Source organism: Ambystoma mexicanum, chromosome 3q, assembly GCF_040938575.1.
Source record: "Ambystoma mexicanum isolate Mex_15411 chromosome 3q, UKY_AmexF1_1, whole genome shotgun sequence".
Lineage (NCBI taxonomy): Eukaryota > Metazoa > Chordata > Amphibia > Caudata > Ambystomatidae > Ambystoma > Ambystoma mexicanum.
The window spans coordinates 628,358,202-628,380,275 of record NC_090926.1 but is presented as its reverse complement, the minus strand read 5'-3'; positions in this window follow the sequence as shown (position 1 = coordinate 628,380,275).

Here is a 22,074-nt window from a genome sequence, read left to right as displayed (position 1 = left end):
ATACGGGGCATTTGCAGGGGGTGGGGGGAACACAAGGGAGACACGGGGCATGAGAGGGGGGTGGGGGGTAACAGGAGAGAGACACGGGGCATGAGCGGGGTGGGGGGCAACAGGAGGGAGACACGGGGCATGAGAGCGGGTGGGGGGTAACAGGAGAGAGACACGGGGCATGAGAGGGGGTGGGGGGCAACAGCAGGGAAAAAGGCATGAGCAGGGGGTGGGGAGGAACAGGGGAGACACGAGGCATGAGCGGGGGTTGGGGGGAACAGGAAAGAGACATGGGGTATGAGCGGGGGGTGGGGGGCAACAGCAGTGGGACATGGGGCATGACCGGGGGGTGGGGGTAACAGGAGAGAGACACAGGGCATGAGCGGGGGGTGGGGTGCAACAAGAGGGAGACACAGGGCATGAGAGGGGGGTGGGGAGAACACGAGGGAGGAAGGAGGAATGAGAAGGGGGTGGGGGTAACAGGAGAAAGACACGGAGCATGAGCGGGGGGTAAGGGGCAACAGCAGGGAGACACGGGGCATGACCGGGGGTGGGGGCAACAGAAGGGAGACACGGGGCATGACCGGGGGTGCGGGGCAACAGGAGAGAGACACGGGTCATGAGAGGGGGTGGGGGGTAACAGGAGAGAGACATGGGGCATGAGAAGGGGGTGGGGGTCAACAAGAGGGAGACACAGAAGAATGAGCGGGTGTGGCGGGCAACAGCAGGGAGACACAGGGCATGAGCAGGGGGTGGGGGGAACACGAGGGAGGCAGGGGGCATGAGAGGGGGGTGGGGTAACAGGAGAAAGACACGGAGCATGAGCGGGGGTGAGGGGCAACAGCAGGGAGACACGAGGCATGACGGGGGTGGGGGCAACAGAAGGGAGACACGGGGCATGACCGCGGGGTGGGGGGCAACATGAGAGAGACACGGGGCATGTGGGGTGTGGGGGGTAACAGGAGAAAGACACGGGGCATGAGAAGAGGGTGGGGTATCAGGAGAGAGACACAGGACATGAGCGGGGGGTGGGGGAAACAGCAGGGAGAAACGGGGCATGATCGTGTGGTGGGGGGCAACAGGAGAGAGACATGGGGCATGAGAGGGGGGTTGGGGGTAACAGGAGAGAGACACGGGGCATGAGAGGGGGTGGGGGTAACAGGAGAGAGACACAGGGCATTAGCTGGGGGTGGGCAGCAACAGCAGGGAGACACGGGGCATGAGCAGGGGGTGGGGGGAACACAAGGGAGACATGGGGCATGAGAGGGGGGTGGGCGGTAACAGGAGAGAGACACGGGGCATGAGCGGGGGGTGAGTGGCAACAGCAGGGAGACACGGGGCATGAGCGGTGGGCAACATGAGAAAGACACAGGGCATGAGAGGGGTAGGGGGTAACAGGAGAGACACGAGGCATAAGCAGGGGGTGGGGGAATGGGAGAGAGACACGGGGCATGAGCGGGGGAGGGGGGCAACAGGAGATAGACACGAATCATGAGCGGGGGTGGGGGGCAACAGCAGGGGTACACAGGGCATGAGCACGGGGTGGGGGGCAACAGGAGGGAGACACGGGGCATGAAAGGGGGTGGGGGTAACAGGAGAGAGACACGGGGCATGAGAGGGGGTGGAGGGCAACAGCAGGGAAAAGCCGGGCATGAGCAAGGGGTGGGGAGGAACAGGGGAGACACGAGGCATGAGCGGGGGTTAGGGGGAACAGGAGAGAGACATGGGGTATGAGCGGGGGGTGGGGGGCAACAGCAGGGGGACATGGGGCATGACCGGGGGTGGGGGAAACAGGAGAGAGACACAGGGCATGAGCGGGGGGTGGGGTGCAACAAGAGGGAGACACGGGGCATGAGAGGGGGGTGGGGGGTAAGAGGAGAGAGACACGGAGCATGAGCGGGGGGTGAGGGGCAACAGCAGGGAGACACGGGGCATGACCGGGGGTTGGGGGTCACAGAAGGGAGACACGGGGCATGACCGGGGGGTGGGGGGCAACAGGAGAGAGACACAGGACATGAGCGGGGGGTGGGGGAAACAGCAGGGAAAAACGGGGCATGATCGGGTGGTGGGGGGCAACAGGAGAGAGACATGGGGCATGAGAGGGGGGTTGGGGGTAACAGGAGAGAGACACGGGGCATGAGAGGGGGTGGGGGGTAACAGGAGAGAGCCACAGGGCATTAGCTGGGGGTGGGGGGCAACAGCAGGGAGACATGGGGCATGAGCGGGATGTGGCGGGCAACAGCAGGGAGACACGGGGCATGAGCAGGAGGTGGGGGGAACACAAGGGAGACATGGGGCATGAGAGGGGGGTGGGCGGTAACAGGAGAGAGACACGGGGCATGAGCGGGGGGTGAGTGGCAACAGCAGGGAGACACGGGGCATGAGCGTGGGCAACAGGAGAAAGACACGGGGCATGAGAGGGGGTGGAGGGTAACAGGAGAGACATGAGGCATAAGCAAGGGGTGGGGGAACAGGAGAGAGACACGGGGCATGAGCGGGGGGTGGGGGGCAACAGGAGAGAGACACGAATCATGAGCGGGAGTGGGGGGCAACAGCAGGGATACACAGGGCATGAGCGGGGTGGGGGGTAACAGGAGAGAGACACGGGGCATGAGCGGGCGTGGGGGGCAACAGGAGGGAGACACGGGGCATGAGAGGTGGTGGGGGTAACAGGAGAGAGACAAGGGGCATGAGAGGGGGTGGGGGGCAACAGCAGGGAAAAACCAGGCATGAGCAGGGGGTGGGGAGGAACAGGGGAGACACGAGGCATGAGCGGGGGTTGGGGGGAACAGGAGAGAAACATGGGGTATGAGCGGGGGGGTGGGGGACAACAGCAGGGGGACATGGGGCATGAGCGGGGGGTGGCGGGCAACAGCAGGGAGGTACGGGGCATGAGCAGGGGGTGGGGGGAACACAAGGGAGACACGGGGCATGAGAGGGGGGTGGGGGTAACAGGAGAGAGACACGGGGCATGAGCAGGGGGTGGGGGAACAGGAGAGAAACATAGGGCATGACCGAGGGGTGGGGGGAAACAGGAGAGAGACACGGAGCATGAGTGGGGGTTGGGGGGCCAGGCAGGGATACAGAGGGCATGAGCGGGGGGTGGGGGGCAACAGCAGGGAGACAAGGGGCAAGACCGGGGGGTGGGGTGTAACAGGAGAGAGACATGGGGCATGAGCGGGGGGTGTGGGGTGACATGAGACAGACACGGGGCATGAGTGGGGGGTGGGGGGCAACAGCAGGGAGACACGGGTCATGAGTGGGGGGTGGGGGGAAAAAGCAGGGAGACACGGGGCATGAGTGAGGGTGGGGGGACCACGAGGGAGACACAGGGAATGAGAGGGGGTGGGGGTAACAGAAGAGAGACACGGGGCATGATCGGGGGGTGGGGGGCAACAGGAGGGAGACACGGGACAAGACCGGGGGGTTGGGGGCAACAGGAGAGAGACACGGGGCATGACTGGGGGGTGGGGGGCAACAGGAGAGAGACACAGGGCATGACTGGGGGGTGGGAGCAACAGGAGGAAGACACGGGGCATGACCGGGGGGTGGGGGGCAACAGGAGAGAGACACGGGGCATGACCGGGGGTGGGGGGCAACAGGAGAGAGACACGGGGCATGAGGGGTCGCGGGGGGTAACAGTATAGAGACATGGGGCATGCTAGGAGGGTGGGGGTAACAGGAGAGAGACACAGGACATGAGCAGGGGTTGGGGGGAAACAGCAGGGAGACACGGGGCATGAGCGGGGGTGGGGAGCAACAGGAGGGAGAAACGGGACATGACCGGGGGGTGGGGGGCAACAGGAGAGAGACACGGGGCATGACTGGGGAGTGGGGGGCAACAGGAGAGAGACACGGGGCATGACCGGGGGGTGGGGGCAACAGGAGGAAGACACGGGGCATGACCGGGGGGTGGGGGGCAACAGGAGAGAGACACGGGGCATGACCGGGGGTGGGGGGCAACAGGAGAGAGACACGGGGCATGAGGGGTCGCGGCGGGTAACAGTAGAGAGACATGGGGCATGATAGGAGGGTGGGGGTAACAGGAGAGAGACACAGGACATGAGCGGGGGGTGGGGGGAAACAGCAGGGAGACACGGGGCATGAGCAGGGGGTGGCGGGAAACAGCAGGGAGATACGGGGCATGAGCACGGGGTGGGGGGAACACAAGGGAGACACGGGGCATGAGAGGGGGATGGGGTAACAGGAGAGAGACACGGGGCATGAGTCGGGGGTGAGTGGCAACAGCAGGGAGACACGCGGCATGAGCTTGAGGGCAACAGGAAAAAGGCACGGGGCATGAGCGGGGGTGGGGGGTAACAGCAGAAACACGAGGCATAAGCGGTGGTGGGGGAACAGGAGAGAAACACGGGGCATTAGCGGGGAGTGGGGGGCAACAGCATGGAGACATGGGGCATGACCGGCGGGTGGGGGGAAACAGGAGAGAGACACGGGGCATGACCGGGGGGTCGGGGGCAACAGGAGAGAGACACGGGGCATGACCGGGGGTGGCGGGCAACAGGGGAGAGACACAGGGCATTACCGGGGGGTGGGGGCAACAGGAGGGAGACACGGGGCATGACCGGGGGGTGGGGTGCAACAGGAGAGAGACGCGGGGCATGACCGGGGGTGGGGGCAACAGGAGAGAAACACAGGGCAAGAGCAGGGGGTGGGGGACAACAGCATGGAGACATGGGGCATGACCGAGGGGTAGGGGGAAACAGGAGAGAGACACGGAGCATGACCAGGGGGTGGGGGCCAGACAGGTATACAGAGGGCATGAGCGGGGGGTGGGGCGTGACAGGAGAGAGACACGGGGCATGAGCGGGGGGTGGGGGGGTGACATGAGACAGACACGGGGCATGAGTGGGGGGTGGGGGGCAACAGCAGGGAGACACGGAGCATGAGTGGGGGCTGGGGGGAAACAGCAGGGAGACACGGGGCATGAGCGGGGGTGGGGGGCAACAGGAGGGAGACACGGGACATGACCGGGGGTCGGGGGCAACAGGAGAGAGACACGGGGCATGACCGGGGGGTGGGGGCAACAGGAGGAAGACACGGGGCATGACCGGGGGGTGGGGGGCAACAGGAGAGAGACACGGGGCATGACCGGGGGTGGGGGGCAACAGGAGAGAGACACGGGGCATGAGGGGTTGCGGGGGGTAACAGTAGAGAGACATGGGGCATGATAGGAGGGTGGGGGTAACAGGAGAGAGACACAGGACATGAGCGGGGGATGGGGGGAAACAGCAGGGAGACACGGGGCATGAGCGGGGGGTGGCGGGCAACAGCAGGGAGATACGGGGCATGAGCAGGGGTGGGGAGAACACAAGGGAGACACGGGGCATGAGAGGGGGGTGGGGGTGACAGGAGAGATACACGGAGCATGAGTGGGGGCTGGGGGGAAACAGCAGGGAGACACGGGGCATGAGCGGGGGGTGGGGGGCAACAGGAGGGAGACACGGGACATGACCGGGGGTCGGGGGCAACAGGAGAGAGACACGGGGCATGACCGGGGGGTGGGGGCAACATGAGGAAGACATGGGGCATAAGCGGGGGGTGGGGGGTAACAGCAGATACACGAGGCATAAGTGGGGGTGGGGGAACAGGAGAGAAACACAGGGCATGAGCGGGGGGTGGGGGGCAACATCATGGAGACATGGGGCATGACCGGGGGGTGGGGGAAACAGGAGAGAGACACGGAGCATGAGCAGGGGGTGGGGGGCAACAGCAGGAAAACACGGGGCATGACCGGGGGTGGGGGGTAACAGGAGAGAGACATGGAGCATGAGCGGGGGGTGACATGAGACAGACACGGGGCATGAGTGGGGGGTGGGAGGAAACAGCAGGGAGACACGGGGCATGAGCGGGGGTGGGGGGAGCACGAGGGGGACACGGGGAATGAGAGGGGGGTGGGGGGTAACAGAAGAGAGACACGGGGCATGAGCGGGGGGTGGGGGGCAACAGGAGGGAGACGCGGGGCATGACCGGAGGGTCGGGGCAACAGGAGAGAGACACGGGGCATGACCAGGGGATGGGGGCAACAGGAGAGAGACACGGGCATGACCGGGTGTTGGGGGCAACAGGAGGGAGACACGGGGCATGACCGGGGGTTGGGGGGCAACAGGAGAGAGACACGGGGCATGAGAAGGGGGTAGGGGTCAACAAGAGGGAGACACAGATGAATGAGCGGGGGGTGGCGGGCAACAGCAGGGAGACACGGGGCATGAGCGAGGGGTGGGGGGAACACGAGGGAGGCAGGGGCCATGAGAGGGGGGTGGGGGTAACAGGAGAGAGACACGGAGCATGAGCGGGGGTAAGGGGCAACAGCAGGGAGACACGGGGCATGACGGGGGGGTGGGGGCAACAGAAGGGAGACACGGGGCATGACCGGGGAGTGGAGGGCAACAGGTGAGAGACAGGGGGCATGAGGGGGTGTGGGGGCAACAGGAGAGAGACACAGGGCATGAGAAGAGGGTGGGGGTAACAGGAGAGAGACACAGGACATGAGCGTGGGGTGGGGGAAACAACAGGGAGAAACGGGGCATGATCGGGTGGTGGGAGGCAACAGGAGAGAGACATGGGGCATGAGAGGGGGGTTGGGGGTAACAGGAGAGAGACACGGGGCATTAGCGGGGGGTGGGGGGCAACAGCAGGGAGACATGGGGCAGGAGCGGGGGGTGGCGGGCAACAGCAGGGAGACACGGGGCATGAGCAGTGTGTGGGGGGAACACAAGGGAGACATGGGGCATGAGAGGGGGGTGGGCGGTAACATGAGAGAGACACGGGGCATGAGCGGGGGGTGAGTGGCAACAGTAGGGAGACACGGGGCATGAGTGGGGGGCAACAGGAGAAAGACACGGGGCATGAGCGGGGGTGGGGGGTAACAGGAGAGACACGAGGCATAAGCGGGGGGTGGGGGAACAGGAGAGAGACACGGGGCATGAGCGGGGGGTGGGGGGCAACAGGAGAGAGACACGAAGCATGAGCGGGGGGTGGGGGGCAACAGCAGGGATACACAGGGCATGAGCAGATGGTGGGGGTAACAGGAGAGAGACACGGGGCATGAGTGGGGGTGGGGGGCAACAGGAGGGAGACACGGGGCATGAGAGGGGGTGGGGGACAACAGCAGGGAAACACCGGGCATGAGCAGGGGGTGGGGAGGAACAGGGGAGACACGAGGCATGAGCGGGGGGTGGGGGGAACAGGAGAGAGACACGGGGCATGAGCGGGGGTGAGGTGCAACAGGAGGGAGACACAGGGCATGAGAGGGGGGTGGGGGGTAACAGGAGAGAGACACGGGGCATGAGAGGGGGTGGGGGGCAACAGCAGGGAAACACCGGGCATGAGCGGGGGGCAGGGGGGAACAGGGGAGACACGGGGCATGAGTGGGTGGTGGGGGGCAACAGCAGGAAAACACGGGGCATGACCGGGGGTGGGGGGTAACAGGAAAGAGACACGGGGCATGAGCGGGGGTGACATGAGACAGACACGGGGCATGAGCAGGGGTGGGGGCAACAGCAGGGAGACACGGGGCATGAGTGGGGGGTGGGAGGAAACAGCAGGGAGACACGGGGCATGAGCGGGGGTGGGGGGAGCACGAGGGGGACACGGGGAATGAGAGGGTGGTGGGGGGTAACAGAAGAGAGACACGGGGCATGAGCGGGGGGTGGGGGGCAACAGGAGGGAGACACGGGGCATGACCGGGGGGTCGGGGGCAACAGGATAGAGACACAGGGCATGACCGGGGGATGGGGGCAACAGGAGAGAGACACGGGCATGACCGGGTGGTGGGGGCAACAGGAGGGAGACACGGGGCATGACCGGGGGTTGGGGGGCAACAGGAGAGACACGGGGCATGACCGGGGGTCGGGGGCAACAGGAGAGAGACACAGGGCATGAGGGGGGGTGGGGGGTAACAGGAGAGAGAGACGGGGCATGAGAAGGGGGTGGGGGTCAACAAGAGGGAGACACAGATGAATGAGCGGGGGGTGGCGGGCAACAGCAGGGAGACACGGGGCATGAGAGAGGGGTGGGGGGAACACGAGGGAGGCAGGGGCCATGAGAGGGGGGTGGGGGTAACAGGAGAGAGACACGGAGCATGAGCGGGGGGTAAGGGGCAACAGCAGGGAGACACGGGGCATGACCGGGGGGTGGGGGCAACAGAAGGGAGACACGGGGCATGACCGGGGGTGGGGGGCAACAGGAGAGAGACACGGGGCATGAGGGGCTGTGGGGGGCAACAGGAGAGAGACACAGGGCATGAGAAGAGGGTGGGGGGCAACAGGAGAGAGACATGGGGCATGAGAGGGGGGTTGGGGGTAACAGGAGAGAGATACAGGGCATGAGAGGGGGGTGGGGGGTAACAGGAGAGAGACACGGGGCATTAGCGGGGGGTGGGGGCAACAGCAGGGAGACATGGGGCAGGAGCGGGAGGTGGCGGGCAACAGCAGGGAGACACGGGGCATGAGCAGGGGGTGGGGGGAACACAAGGGAGACATGGGGCATGAGAGGGGGTGGGCGGTAACAGGAGAGAGACACGGGGCATGAGCGGGGGGTGAGTGGCAACAGCAGGGAGACACGGGGCATGAGTGGGGGGCAACAGGAGAAAGACACGGGGCATGAGCGGGGCTGGGGGGTAACAGGAGAGACACGAGGCATAAGCGGGGGGTGGGGGAACAGGAGAGAGACACGGGCATGAGCGGGGGGTGGGGGGCAACAGGCGAGAGACACGAAGCATGAGCGGGGGGTGGGGGGCAACAGCAGGGATACACAGGGCATGAGCGGATGGTGGGGGGTAACAGGAGAGAGACACGGGGCATGAGAGAGGGTGGGGGCTAACAGGAGAGAGACACGGGGCATGAGAGGGGGTGGGGGACAACAGCAGGGAAACACTGGGCATGAGCAGGGGGTGGGGAGGAACAGGGGAGACACGAGGCATGAGCGGGGGGGTGGGGAGAACAGGAGAGAGACACAGGGCATGAGCGGGGGGTGAGGTGCAACAGGAGGGAGACACAGGGCATGAGAGGGGGGTGGGGGGTAACAGGAGAGAGATACGGGGCATGAGAGGGGGTGGGGGACAACAGCAGGGAAACACCGGGCATGAGCGGGGGGCGGGGGGGAACAGGGGAGACACGGGGCATGAGTGGGGGTGGGGGACAACAGCAGAGAGACACGGGGCATGAGCGGGCAGGGTGGGGGGAACATGAGGGAGAAACGGGGCATGAGTGGGGGGTGGGGGTAGCAGGAGAGAGACACAGGGCATGTGCGGGGGATGGGGGCAACAGCAGGGAGGCACGGAGCATGAGCGGACTGTGGGGGCAACAGCAGGGAGACACGGGGCATGAGCAGGGGGTGGGGGGAACACGAGGGAGACACGGGGCATGACCGGGGGGTGGGGGGCAACAGGAGAGAGACACGGGGCATGAGAGGGGGTGGGGGGTAACAGGAGAGAGACACGGGGCATGAGCAGGGGTAACAGCAGGGAGACACAGGGCATGACCGGGGGGTGGGCAGCAGCAGCAGGGAGACACAGGGCATGACCGGGGGTTGGGGGGCAACAGAAGAGCGACACGGGGCATGAGAGGGGGCTGGGGGGTAACAGGAGAGAGACACGGGGCATGAGCGGGGGTAACAGCAGGGAGACACAGGGCATGACTAGGGGGTGTGGTGCAACAGCAGGGAGACACGGGGCATGAGTGGGGGGTGGGGGGCAACAGCAGGTAGACACGGGGCATGAACGGGGGTAACAGGAGAGAGACATGGGGCATGAGAGGGGGTGGGGGGCAACAGGAGGGAGACACGGGGCATGAGTGGGGGGTGGGGGACAACAGCAGGGAGACACGAGGCATGAGCGGGGGGGTGGGGGAACGCGAGGGAGAAACGGGGCATGAGTGGGGGGTAGCAGGAGAGAGACATGGGGCATGTGCAGGGGATGGGGGGCAACAGCAGGGAGACACGGGGCATGAGCGGACTGTGGGGGCAACAGCAGGGAGACACGGGGCATGACTGCGGGCTGGGGGGAAACAGCAGGGAGAAATGGGGCATGAGCTGGGGGTGAGGGGAACACGATGGAGACACGTGGCATGAGCGGGGGGTGGGGGGCAACAGCAGGGAGACACGGGGCATGACTGGGGGGTGGGGGAAACAGCAGGGAGAAATGGGGCATGAGCTGGGGGTGAGGGGAACACGAGGGAGACACGAGGCATGAGAGGGGGTGGGGGAAACAGGAAAGTGACACGGGGCATGAGAGGGGGGTGGGGGGCAACAGGAGGGAGACACGGGGCATGAGTGGGGGTGGGGGACAACAGCAGGGAGACACGGGGCATGAGCAGGGGGTGGGGGAACAGCAGGGAGACAAGGGGCACGAGTGGGGGGTGGGGGGAAACAGCAGGGAGAAATGGGGCATGAGCTGGGGGTGAGGGGAACACGAGGGAGACACGAGGCATGAGAGGGGGTTGGGGGTAACAGGAAAGTGACACGGGGCATGAGAGGGGGTGTGGGGGGCAACAGGAGGGAGACACGGTGCATGAGTGGGGGTGGGGGACAAGAGCAGGGAGACACGGGGCATGAGTGGGGGTGGGGGAACACAAGGGAGACACGGGGCATGACCGGGGGGTGGGGGGCAACAGAAGGGAGACACGGGGCATGACCAGGTGGTAGGGGGCAACAGGAGAGAGACACGGGTCATGAGTGGGGGTGGGGGACAACAGCAGGGAGATACGGGGCATGACTGGGTGGTGGGGGGCAACAGAAGAGAGACACGGGGCATGAGAGGGGGGTGGGGGGCAACATCAGGGAGACCCAGGGCATGACCGGGGGTTGGGGGGGCAACAGAAGAGAGACACGGGGCATGAGAGGGGTGTGGGGGTAACAGGAGAGAAACACGGGGCATGAGCGGGGATAACAGCAGGGAGACACAGGGCATGACTGGGGATGTGGGGCAACAGCAGGGAGACACAGGGAATGAGCGGGGGTGGGGGTCAACAGCAGGGAGACACGGGGCATGAGCGGGGGGTAACAGGAGAGAGACATGGGGCATGAGAGGGGGTGGGGGCAACATGAGGGAGACACGGGGCATGAGTGGGGGGTGGGGGACAACAGCAGGGAGACACGGGGCATGAGCGGGGGGTGGGGGGAACGCGAGGGAGAAATGGGGCATGAGAGGGGGGTGAGGGCAACAGCAGGGAGACACGGGGCATGAGCGGGGGCAACAGGAGAGAGACATGGGGCATGAGAGTGGGTCGGGGGCAACAGGAGGGAGACACAGGGCATGAGTGGAGGGTGGGGGACAACAGCAGGGAGACACAGGGCATGAGCGGGGGGTGGGGGGAACGCGAGGGAGAAACGGGGCATGAGTGGGGGGTGGGGGGTAGCAGGAGAGAGACATGGGGCATGTGCGGGGGATGGGGGGCAACAGCAAGGAGACACGGGGCATGAGCGGACTGTGGGGGCAACATCAGGGAGACACGGGGCATGAGAGGGGGGTGGGGGTAACAGGAGAGTGACACGGGGCATGAGAGGGGTGGTTGGGGGGCAACAGGAGGGAGACACGGGGCATGAGTGGGGGTGGGGGACAACAGCAGGGAGACACGGGGCACGAGCAAGGGGGTGGGGGGAACATGAGGGAGAAACGGGGCATGAGTGGGGGTGGGGGGTAGCAGGAGAGAGACACAGGGCATGTGCGGAGGATGGGGGAAACAGCAGGGAGACACTGGGCATGAGCGGACTGTGGGGCAACACCAGGGAGACACAGGGCATGAGCAGGGGGTGGGGGGAACACGAGGGAGACACAGGGCATGACCGGGGGGTGGGGGCAACAGAAGGGAGACACGGGGCATGACTGGGTGGTGGGGGGCAAAAGGAGAGAGACACGGGGCATGAGAGGAGGGTGGTGGTAACAGGAGAGAGACACGGGCATGAGAGGGGGTGGGGGCAACATCAGGGAGACACAGGGCATGACCGGGGTTTGGGGGGCAACAGAAGAGAGACACGGGGCATGAGAGGGGGGTGGGGGGTAACAGGTGAGAGACACGGGGCATGAGCGGGGATAACAGCAGGGAGACACAGGACATGACCGGGGGTGTGGGGCAACAGCAGGGAGACACAGGGCATGAGCGGGGGATGGGGGGCAACAGCAGGGAGACACAGGGCATGAGCTGAGGGTGGGGGCAACAGCAGGGAGACACAGGGCATGAGCAGGTTGTGGGGGGAACACGAGGGAGACACGGAGCATGAGCGGGGGGTGGGGGCAACAGCAGGGAGACACAGGGCATGAGTGGGGGGTGGGGAGAAACAGCAGGGAGACACGGGGCATGAGCAGGGGGTGAGGGGAACACTAGGGAGACACAGGGCATGCTAGCGGGGCAACAGCAGGGAGACACAGGGCATGAGCGGGTGGTGGGGGCAACAGCAGGGAGACACAGGGCATGAGCTGAGGGTGGGGGCAACAGCAGGGAGACACAGGGCATGAGCAGGTTGTGGGGGGAACACGAGGGAGACACGGAGTATGAGCGGGGGTGGGGGCAACAGCAGGGAGACACAGGGCATGAGCGGACAGTGGGGGCAACAGCAGGGAGACACGGGGCATGAGCAGGGGGTGGGGGGAACACGAGGGAGACACAGTGCATGAGCGGACTGTGGGGGCAACAGCAGGGAGACACGGGGCATGAGCAGGGGGTGGGGGGAACACGAGGGAGACACAGTGCATGAGCGGGGGGTGGGGGGCAACAGCAGGGAGACACGGGCATGACTGGGGGGTGGGGGGAAACAGCAGGGAGAAATGGGGCATGAGCTGGGGGTGAGGGGAACACGAGGGAGACGCGGGGCATGAGGGGGGGTGGGGGGCAACAGCAGGGAGACACGGGGCATGAGCGGGGGGTAACAGGAGAGAGACATGGGGCATGAGAGGGTGGTGGGGGGCAACAGGAGGGAGACACGGGGCATGAGTGGAGGGTGGGGGACACAGCAGGGAGACACGGGGCATGAGCGGGGTGTGGGGGGAACGCGAGGGAGAAACGGGGCATGAGTGGGGGGTAGCAGGAGACAGACATGGGGCATGTGTGGGGATGGGGGGCAACAGCAAGGAGACAATGGGCATGACCGTGGGTGGGAGCAACAGAAGGGAGACACGGGGCATGACCGGGGGGTGGGGGATAACAGGAGAGAGACACGGGGCATGATCGGGTGGTGGGGGCAACAGGAGAGAGACATGGGGCATGAGAGGGTGGTGGGGATAACAGGAGAGACACACGGGGCATGAGCAGGTGGTGGGGCGCAACATGAGGGAGACACAGGGGAATGAGCGGAGGTGGCGGGCAACATCAGGGAGACACGGGGCATGAGCAGGGGTGGGGGGAACACGAGGGAGGCAGGGGGCATGAGAGGGGGGTGGGGGGTAAGAGGAGAGAGACACGGAGCATGAGTGGGGGGTGGCGGGCAACAGCAGGGAGATACGGGGCATGAGCAGGGGGTGGGGGGAACACAAGGGAGACACGGGGCATGAGAGGGGGGTGGGGGAACAGGAGGGAAACACGGGGCATGAGCAGAGGCTGGGGGGAAACAGCATGGAGACATGGGGAATGACCAGGGGGTGGGTGGAAACAGGAGAGAGACAGGGAGCATGAGCGAGAGGTGGGGGGCAACAGCAGGGATACATGGGGCATGAGCGGGGGGTGGGGGGCAACAGCAGGGAGACAAGGGGCATGACCGGGGGTGGGAGGTAACAGGAGAGAGACACGGGGCATGAGCAGGGGGTGGGGGGTGACATGAGACAGACACAGGGCATGAGCAGGGGGTGGGAGGCAACAGCAGGGAGACACAGGGCATGTGAAGAGGGTGGGGTCAACAGGAGAGAGAGACACAGGACATGAGCAGGGGTGGGGGAAACTGCAGGGAGACACGGGGCATGACCGGGTGGTGGGGGCAACAGAAGGGAGACACGGGGCATGAGCGGGGGGTAACAGGAGGGAGACACGGGGCATGAGTGGAGGGTGGGGGACAACAGCAGGGAGACACGGGGCATGTGCGGGGTGTGGGGGGAACGCGAGGGAGAAACGGGGCATGAGTGGGGGTGGGGGGTAGCAGGAGAGAGACATGGGGCATGTGTGGGGGATGGGGGGCAAGAGCAAGGAGACACGGGGCATGACCGGGGGTGGGAGCAACAGAAGGGAGACACGGGGCATGGCCGGGGGGTGGGGGGTAACAGGAGAGAGACACGGGGCATGAGAGGAGGGTGGGGGTAACAGGAGAGAGACATAGGACATGAGTGGTGGGTGGGAGAAACAGCAGGGAGACACGGGGCATGATCGGGTGGTGGGGGGCAACAGGAGAGCGACATGGGGCATGAGGGGGGTGGGGGGTAACAGGAGAGAGACATGGGGCATGAGAGGAGGGTGGGGGTGACATGAGAGAGACACGGGACATGAGCGCGGGGTGGGGGGAAACAGCAGGGAGACACGGGGCATGAGCGGGGGGTAACAGGAGAGAGACATGGGGCATGAGAGGGGGGTGGGGGGCAACAGGAGGGAGACACGGGGCATGAGTGGAGGGTGGGGGACAACAGCAGGGAGACACGGGGCATGTGCGGGGTGTGGGGGGAACGCGAGGGAGAAACGGGGCATGAGTGGGGGTGGGGGGTAGCAGGAGAGAGACATGGGGCATGTGTGGGGCATGGGGGGCAAGAGCAAGGAGACACGGGGCATGACCGGGGGTGGGAGCAACAGAAGGGAGACACGGGGCATGGCCGGGGGGTGGGGGGTAACAGGAGAGAGACACGGGGCATGAGAGGAGGGTGGGGGTAACAGGAGAGAGACATAGGACATGAGTGGTGGGTGGGGGAAACAGCAGGGAGACACGGGGCATGATCGGGTGGTGGGGGGCAACAGGAGAGAGACATGGGGCATGAGGGGGGTGGGGGTAACAGGAGAGAGACATGGGGCATGAGAGGAGGGTGGGGGTGACATGAGAGAGACACGGGACATGAGCGCGGGGTGGGGGGAAACAGCAGGGAGACACGGGGCATGAGCGGGGGGTGGCGGGCAACAGCAGGGAGATACGGGGCATGAGCAGGGGGTGGGGGGAACACAAGGGAGACACGGGGCATGAGAGGGGGGTGGGGGGTAACCGGAGAGAGACAAGGGGCATGAGTGGGGGGTGAGTGGCAACAACAGGGAGACACGGGGCATGAGCGGGAGGGCAACAGGAAAAAGACACGGGGCATGAGCGGGGGGTGGGGAGTAACAGCAGAAACACGAGGCATAAGCGGGGGTGGGGGAACAGGAGAGAAACACGGGGCATGAGCGGAGGGTGGGGGGCAACAGCATGGAGACATGGGGAATGACCGGGGGGTGGGGGAAACAGGAGAGAGACACGGAGCATGAGCGGCGAGTGGGGGGCAACAGCAGGGATACACTGGGCATGAGCGGGGGTGGGGGGTAACAGGAGAGAGACATGGGGCATGAGAGGGTGGTGGGGGTAACAGGAGAGACACACGGGGCCTGAGCAGGGGGTGGGGCGCAACATGAGGGAGACACGGTGGAATGAGCGGGGGTAGCGGGCAACATCAGGGAGACAAGGGGCGTGAGCAGGGGTGGGGGGAACACGAGGGAGGCAGGGGGCATGAGAGGGGGGTGGGGGGTAAGAGGAGAGAGACACGGAGCATGAGCGGGGGGTGAGGGGCAACAGCAGGGAGAGACGGGGCATGACCGGGTGGTGGGGGCAACAGAAGGGAGACACGGGGCATAACCGGGGGTTGGGGGCAACAGGAGAGAGACACGGGGCATGAGAGGAGGGTGGCGGTAACATGAGAGAGACACGGGACATGAGTGCGGGGTGGGGGGAAACAGCAGGGAGACACGGGGCATGAGCGGGGGGTGGCGGGCAACAGCAGGGTGATACGGGGCATGAGCAGGGGGTGGGGGGAACACAAGGGAGACACGGGGCATGAGAGGGGGGTGGGGGGTAACAGGAGAGAGACACGGGGCATGAGTGGGGGGTGAGTGGCAACTGCAGGGAGACACGGGGCATGAGCGGGAGGGCAACAGGAAAAAGACACGGAGCATGAGCGGGGGGTGGGGGGTAACAGCAGAAACACGAGGCATAAGCGGGGGTTGGGGAACAGGAGAGAAACACGGGGCATGAGCGGAGGGTGGGGGGCAACATCATGGAGACATGGGGAATGACAGGGGGGTGGGGGGAAACAGGAGAGAGACACGGAGCATGAGCGGGGGGTGGTGGGCAACAGCAGGGAGACACGGGGCATGACCGGGGGGTGGGGGGCAACAGGAGAGAGACACGGGGCATGAGAGAGGGGTGGTGGGTAACAGTAGAGAGACACGGAGCATGAGAGGGGGTGGGGTTAACAGGAGAGAGACACCGGGCAGGAGAGGGGGGTGAGGGGGCAACATGAGAGAGATACGGGGCATGAGCGGGGTGTGGGGGGCAACAGCAGGGAGACACGGGGCATGAGCGGAGGGTGGGGTGCAACAGCAGGGAGACACGGGGCATGAGAGGGGAGTGGGGGTAACAGGAGAGAGACACGGGGCATGAGCTGGGGGTGGAGGGTAACAGGAGAGACACGAGGCATAAGCGGGGGTGGGGGTACGGGAGAGAGACACGGGGCATGAGCCGTGGGTGGGGGGCAACAGGAGAGAGACACGAAGCATGAGCGGGGGGTGGGGGGCAACAGCAGGAATACACAGGGCATGAGTGGGGAGTAACAGGAGAGAGAGACGGGGCATGAGCTGGGGGTGGGGGGCAACAGGAGGGAGACACAGGGCATGAGTGGGGGTGGGGGGTAACAGGAGAGAGACACGGGGCATGAGAGGGGGTGGGGGGCAACAGCAGGGAAACACCGGGCATGAGCAGGGGGTGGGGGCAACAGGAGGGAGACACAGGGCATGGGTGGGGGTGGGGGGTAACAGGAGAGAGACACGGGGTATGAGCGGGGGGTGGGGGGCAACAGCAGGGGGACATGGGGCAGCATGACCGGGGGGTGGGGGTAACAGGAGAGAGGCACGGGGCATGAGCGGGAGGTGGGGTGCAACAAGAGGGAGACACGGGGCATGAGAGGGGGGTGGGGGGTAAGAGGAGAGAGACACGAAGCATGAGCGGGGTGTGAGGGGCAACAACAGGGAGACACGGGGCATGACCGGGGGATGGGGCAACAGAAGGGAGACACGGGGCATGACCGGGGGGTGGGGGGCAACAGGAGAGAGACACGGGGCATGAGGGTGTGGGGGGTAACAGGAGAGAGACATGGGGAATGAGAGGAGGGTAGGGGTAACTGGAGAGAGACACGGGACATGAGCGGGGGGAGGGGGAAACAGCAGGGAGACACGGGGCATGTGCGGGGGTGGCAGGCAACAGCAGGGAGATACGGGGCATGAGCAGGGGGTGGGGGGAACACAAGGGAGAAACGGGGCATGAGCAGGGGGTGGGGGGCAACAGCATGGAGACATGGGGCTTGACTGAGGGGTGGGGGAAACAGGAGAGAGAAACGGATCAAGAGCAGGGGGTGGGGGTCCAGGCAGGTATACACGGGGCATGAGCGGGGGGTGGGGTGCAACAGCAGGGAGACAAGGGGCATGACCGGGGGTGGGGCGTAACAGGAGAGAGACACGGGGCATGAGCAGGGGGCAACAGCAGGGAGACACGGGGCATGAGTGGGGGGTGGGGGGAAACAGCAGGGTACATGGGGCATGAGCGGGGGTGGGGGGACCACGAGGGAGACACAGGGAATGAGAGGGGGTGGGGGGAAACAGAAGAAAGACACGGGGCATGAGCGGGGGATGGGGGGCAACAGGAGGGAGACACGGGGCATGACCAGGGGGTCGGGGGCAACAGGAGGGAGACACAGGGCATGACCGGGGGGCAACAGGAGAGACACACAGGGCATGACCGGGGGTGGGGGCAACAGGAGGGAGTCACGGGACATGACCGGGGTGTGGGGGGCAACCAGAGAGAGACGCGGGGCATGACCGGGGGTGGGGGCAACAGGAGAGAGACACGAGTCATGAGAAGGGGGTGGGGGTAACAGGAGAGAGACACGGGGCATGAGAAGGGGGTGGGGTTCAACAAGAGGGAGACACAGAGGAATGAGCGGGTGGTGGCGGGCAACATCAGGGAGACACGGGGCATGAGCGGGGGGTGGGGGGAACACGAGGGAGGCAGGGGGCATGAGAGGGGGGTGGGGGTAACCGGAGAGAGACACGGAGCATGAGCGGGGGGTGAGGGGCAACAGCAGGGAGACACGGGGCATGACCAGGGGGAGGGGGGTAACAGGAGAGAGACACAGGGCATGACAAGAGGGTGGGGGTAACAGGAGAGAGACACAGGGCATGAGCGGGGGGTGGGGGAAACAGCAGGGAGAAACAGGGCATGATCGGGTGGTGGGGGGCAACAGCAGGGAGACACGGGGCATGAGGGGGGTGGGGGGTAACAGGAGAGAGACATGGGGAATGAGAGGAGGGTGGGGTAACAGGAGAGAGACACGGGACATGAGCGGGGGTGGGGGGAAACAGCAGGGAGACACGGGGCATGAGCGGGGGGTGGCGGGCAACAGCAGGGAGACACGGGGCATGAGCAGAGGGTGGGGGAACACAAGGGAGACACGGGGCATGAGAGGGGGGTGGGGGTAACAGGAGAGAGACACGGGGCATGAGCGGGGGGTGAGTGGCAACAGCAGGGAGACACGGGGCATGAGCGGGGGGCAACAGGTGAAAGACACGGGGCATGAGAGGGGGTGGGGGAACGGGAGAGAGACACGAGGCATAAGCAGGGGGTGGGGGAACGGGAGAGAGACACGGGGCATGAGCGGGGGTGGGGGGCAACAGGAGAGAGACACAAATCATGAGTGGGGGTGGGTGGCAACAGCAGGGATACACAGGGCATGAGCGGGGGGTGGGGGGTAACAGGAGAGAGACACGGGGCATGAGCGGGGGTGGGGGGCAACAGGAGGGAGACACGGGGCATGAGAGGGGGTGGGGGGAACAGGAGAGAGACACGGGGCATGAGAGGGGGTGGGGGGCAACAGCAGGGAAACACCGGGCATGAGCAGGGGGTGGGGAGGAACAGGGGAGACACGAGGCATGAGCGGGTGTTGGGGGAACAGGAGAGAGACACGGGGTATGAGCAGGGGGTGGGGGGCAACAGCAGGGGGACAGGGGGCATGACCGGGGGGTGGGGGTAAAAGGAGAGAGACACGGGGCATGAGCGGGAGGTGGGGTGCAACAGGAGGGAGACACGGGGCATGAGAGGGGGGTGGGGGGTAAGAGGAGAGAGACACGAAGCATAAGCGGGGGGTGAGGGGCAACAACAGGGAGACACGGGGCATGACCGGGGGATGGGGACGACAGAAGGGAGACACGGGGCATGACCGGGGGGTGATGGGCAACAGGAGAGAGACACGGGGCATGAGGGGGGTGTGGGGGGTAACAGGAGAGAGACATGGGGAATGAGAGGAGGGTGGGGTAACAGGAGAGAGACACGGGACATGAGCGGGAGGTGGGGGGTAACAGCAGGGAGACACGGGGCATGAGGGGGGTGGCAGGCAACAGCAGGGAGACACTGGGCATGAGAGGGGGGTGGGGATAACAGGAGAGAGACACGGGGCATGAGCGGGGGGCAGGGGAACAGGAGAGAAACACGGGGCATGAGCAGGGGGTGGGGGGCAACAGCATGGAGACATGGGGCATGACTGAGGGGTGGGGGGAAACAGGAGAGAGACACAGAGCATGAGCGGGGGTGGGGGTCCCGGCAGGGATACACGGGGCATGAGCGGGGGGTGGGGTGCAACAGCAGGTAGACAAGGGGCATGACTGGGGGGTGGGGCATAACAGGAGAGAGACACGGGGCATGAGCGGGGGTTGGGGGGTGACATGAGACAGACATGGGGCATGAGCGGGGGGCAACAGAAGGGAGACACGGGGCATGAGTGGGGGGTGGGGAAAAACAGCAGGGAGACACGGGGCATGAGCGGGGGTGGGGGGACCACGAGGGAGACACGGGGAATGAGAGGGGGTGGGGGTTAACAGAAGAGAGACACGGGGCATGAGCGGGGGTGGGGGGCAACAGGAGAGAGACACAGGGTATGACCGGGGGGCAACAGGAGAGAGACACAGGGCATGACCGGGGGTGGGGGCAACAGGAGGGAGACACGGGGCATGACAGGGGTGTGGGGGCAACAGGAGAGAGATGCGGGGCATGACCGGGGGTGGGGGCAAAAGGAGAGAGACACAAGTCATGAGAAGTGGGTGGGGGGTAACAGGAGAGAGACACGGGGCATGAGAAGTGGGTGGGGGTCAACAAGAGGGGGAGACAGAGGAATGAGCGGGGGTTGGCGGGCAACAGCAGGGAGACATGGGGCATGAGCGGGGGGTGGGGGGAACACGAGGGAGGAAGGTGGAATGAGAGGGGGGTGGGGGGTAACAGGAGAGAGACACGGAGCATGAGCGGGGGGTGGGGGGTAACAGGAGAGAGACACGGGGCATGAGAAGAGGGTGGGGGTAACAGGAGAGAGACACAGGACATGAGCGGGGGGTGGGGGAAACAGCAGGGAGAAAGGGGGCATGATCTGGTGGTGGGGGGCAACAGGAGAGAGACATGGGGCATGAGAGGGGGGTGGGGGCTAACAGGAGAGAGACATGGCATAAGCTGGGGGTGGGGGGCAACAGCAGGGAGACATGGGGCATGAGCGGGGTGTGGCGGGCAACAGCAGGGAGACACGGGGCATGAGCAGGGGGTGGGGGGAACACAAGGGAGACATGGGGCATGGGCGGTAACAGGATAGAGGCGCGGGGGGTGAGTGGCAACAGCAGGGAGACACGGGGCATGAGCGGGGGGCAACAGGAGAAAGACACGGGGCATGAGAGGGGGTGGGGGGTAACAGGAGAGACAAGAGGCATAAGCAGGGGGTGGGGGAACAGGAGAGAGACACGGGGCATGAGCGGGGGGTGGGGGCAACAGGAGGGAGACACGGGGCATGACAGGGGTGTGGGGGCAACAGGAGAGAGATGCGGGGAATGACCGGGGGTGGGGGCAAAAGGAGAGAGACACGGGGCATGAGAAGTGGGTGGGGGTCAACAAGAGGGAGACACAGAGGAATGAGCGGGGGGTGGCGGGCAACAGCAGGGAGACACGGGGCATGAGCGGGGGGTGGGGGGAACACGAGGGAGGATGGGGGAATGAGAGGGGGGTGGGGGTAACAGGAGAGAGACACGGAGCATGAGCGGGGGGTGAGGGGCAACAGCAGGAAGACACGGGGCATGACCGGGGGGTGGGGGCAACAGAAGGGAGACACGGGGCATGACTGGGGGTGGGGGGCAACAGGAGAGAGACAAGGGGCATGAGAGGGGGGTGGGGAGTAACAGGAGAGAGGCACGGGGCATGAGAAGGGGGTGGGGGTCAACAAGAGGGAGACACAGAGGAATGAGCGGGTGTGGCGGGCAACAGCAGGGAGACACGGGGCATGAGCGGGGGGTGGGGGGAACACGAGGGAGGCAGGGGGCATGAGAGGGGGGTGGGGGTAACAGGAGAAAGACACGGAGCATGAGCGGGGGGTGAGGGGACACAGCAGGGAGACACGGGGCATGACCGGGGGGTGGGGGCAACAGAAGGGAGACATGGGGCATGACCAGGGGGTGGGGGGCAACAGGAGAGAGACACGGGGCATGAGGGGGTGTGGGGGTAACAGGAGAGAGACACGGGGCATGAGAAGAGGGTGGGGGTAACAGGAGAGAGACACAGGACATGAGCGGGGGGTGGGGGAAACAGCAGGGAGAAACGGGGCATGATCGGGTGGTGGGGGGCAACAGGAGAGAGACTAGGGGCATGAGAGGGGGGTTGGAGGTAACAGGAGAGAGACACGGGGCATGAGAGGGGGGTGGGGGGTAACAGGAGAGAGACATGGCATTAGCTGGGGGTGGGGGGCAACAGCAGGGAGACATGGGGCATGAGCGGGGTGTGGCGGGCAACAGCAGGGAGAAACGGGGCATGAGCAGGGGATGGGGGGAACACAAGGGAGACATGGGGCATGAGAGGGGGGTGGGCGGTAACAGGAGAGAGACACGGGGCATGAGTGGGGGGGTG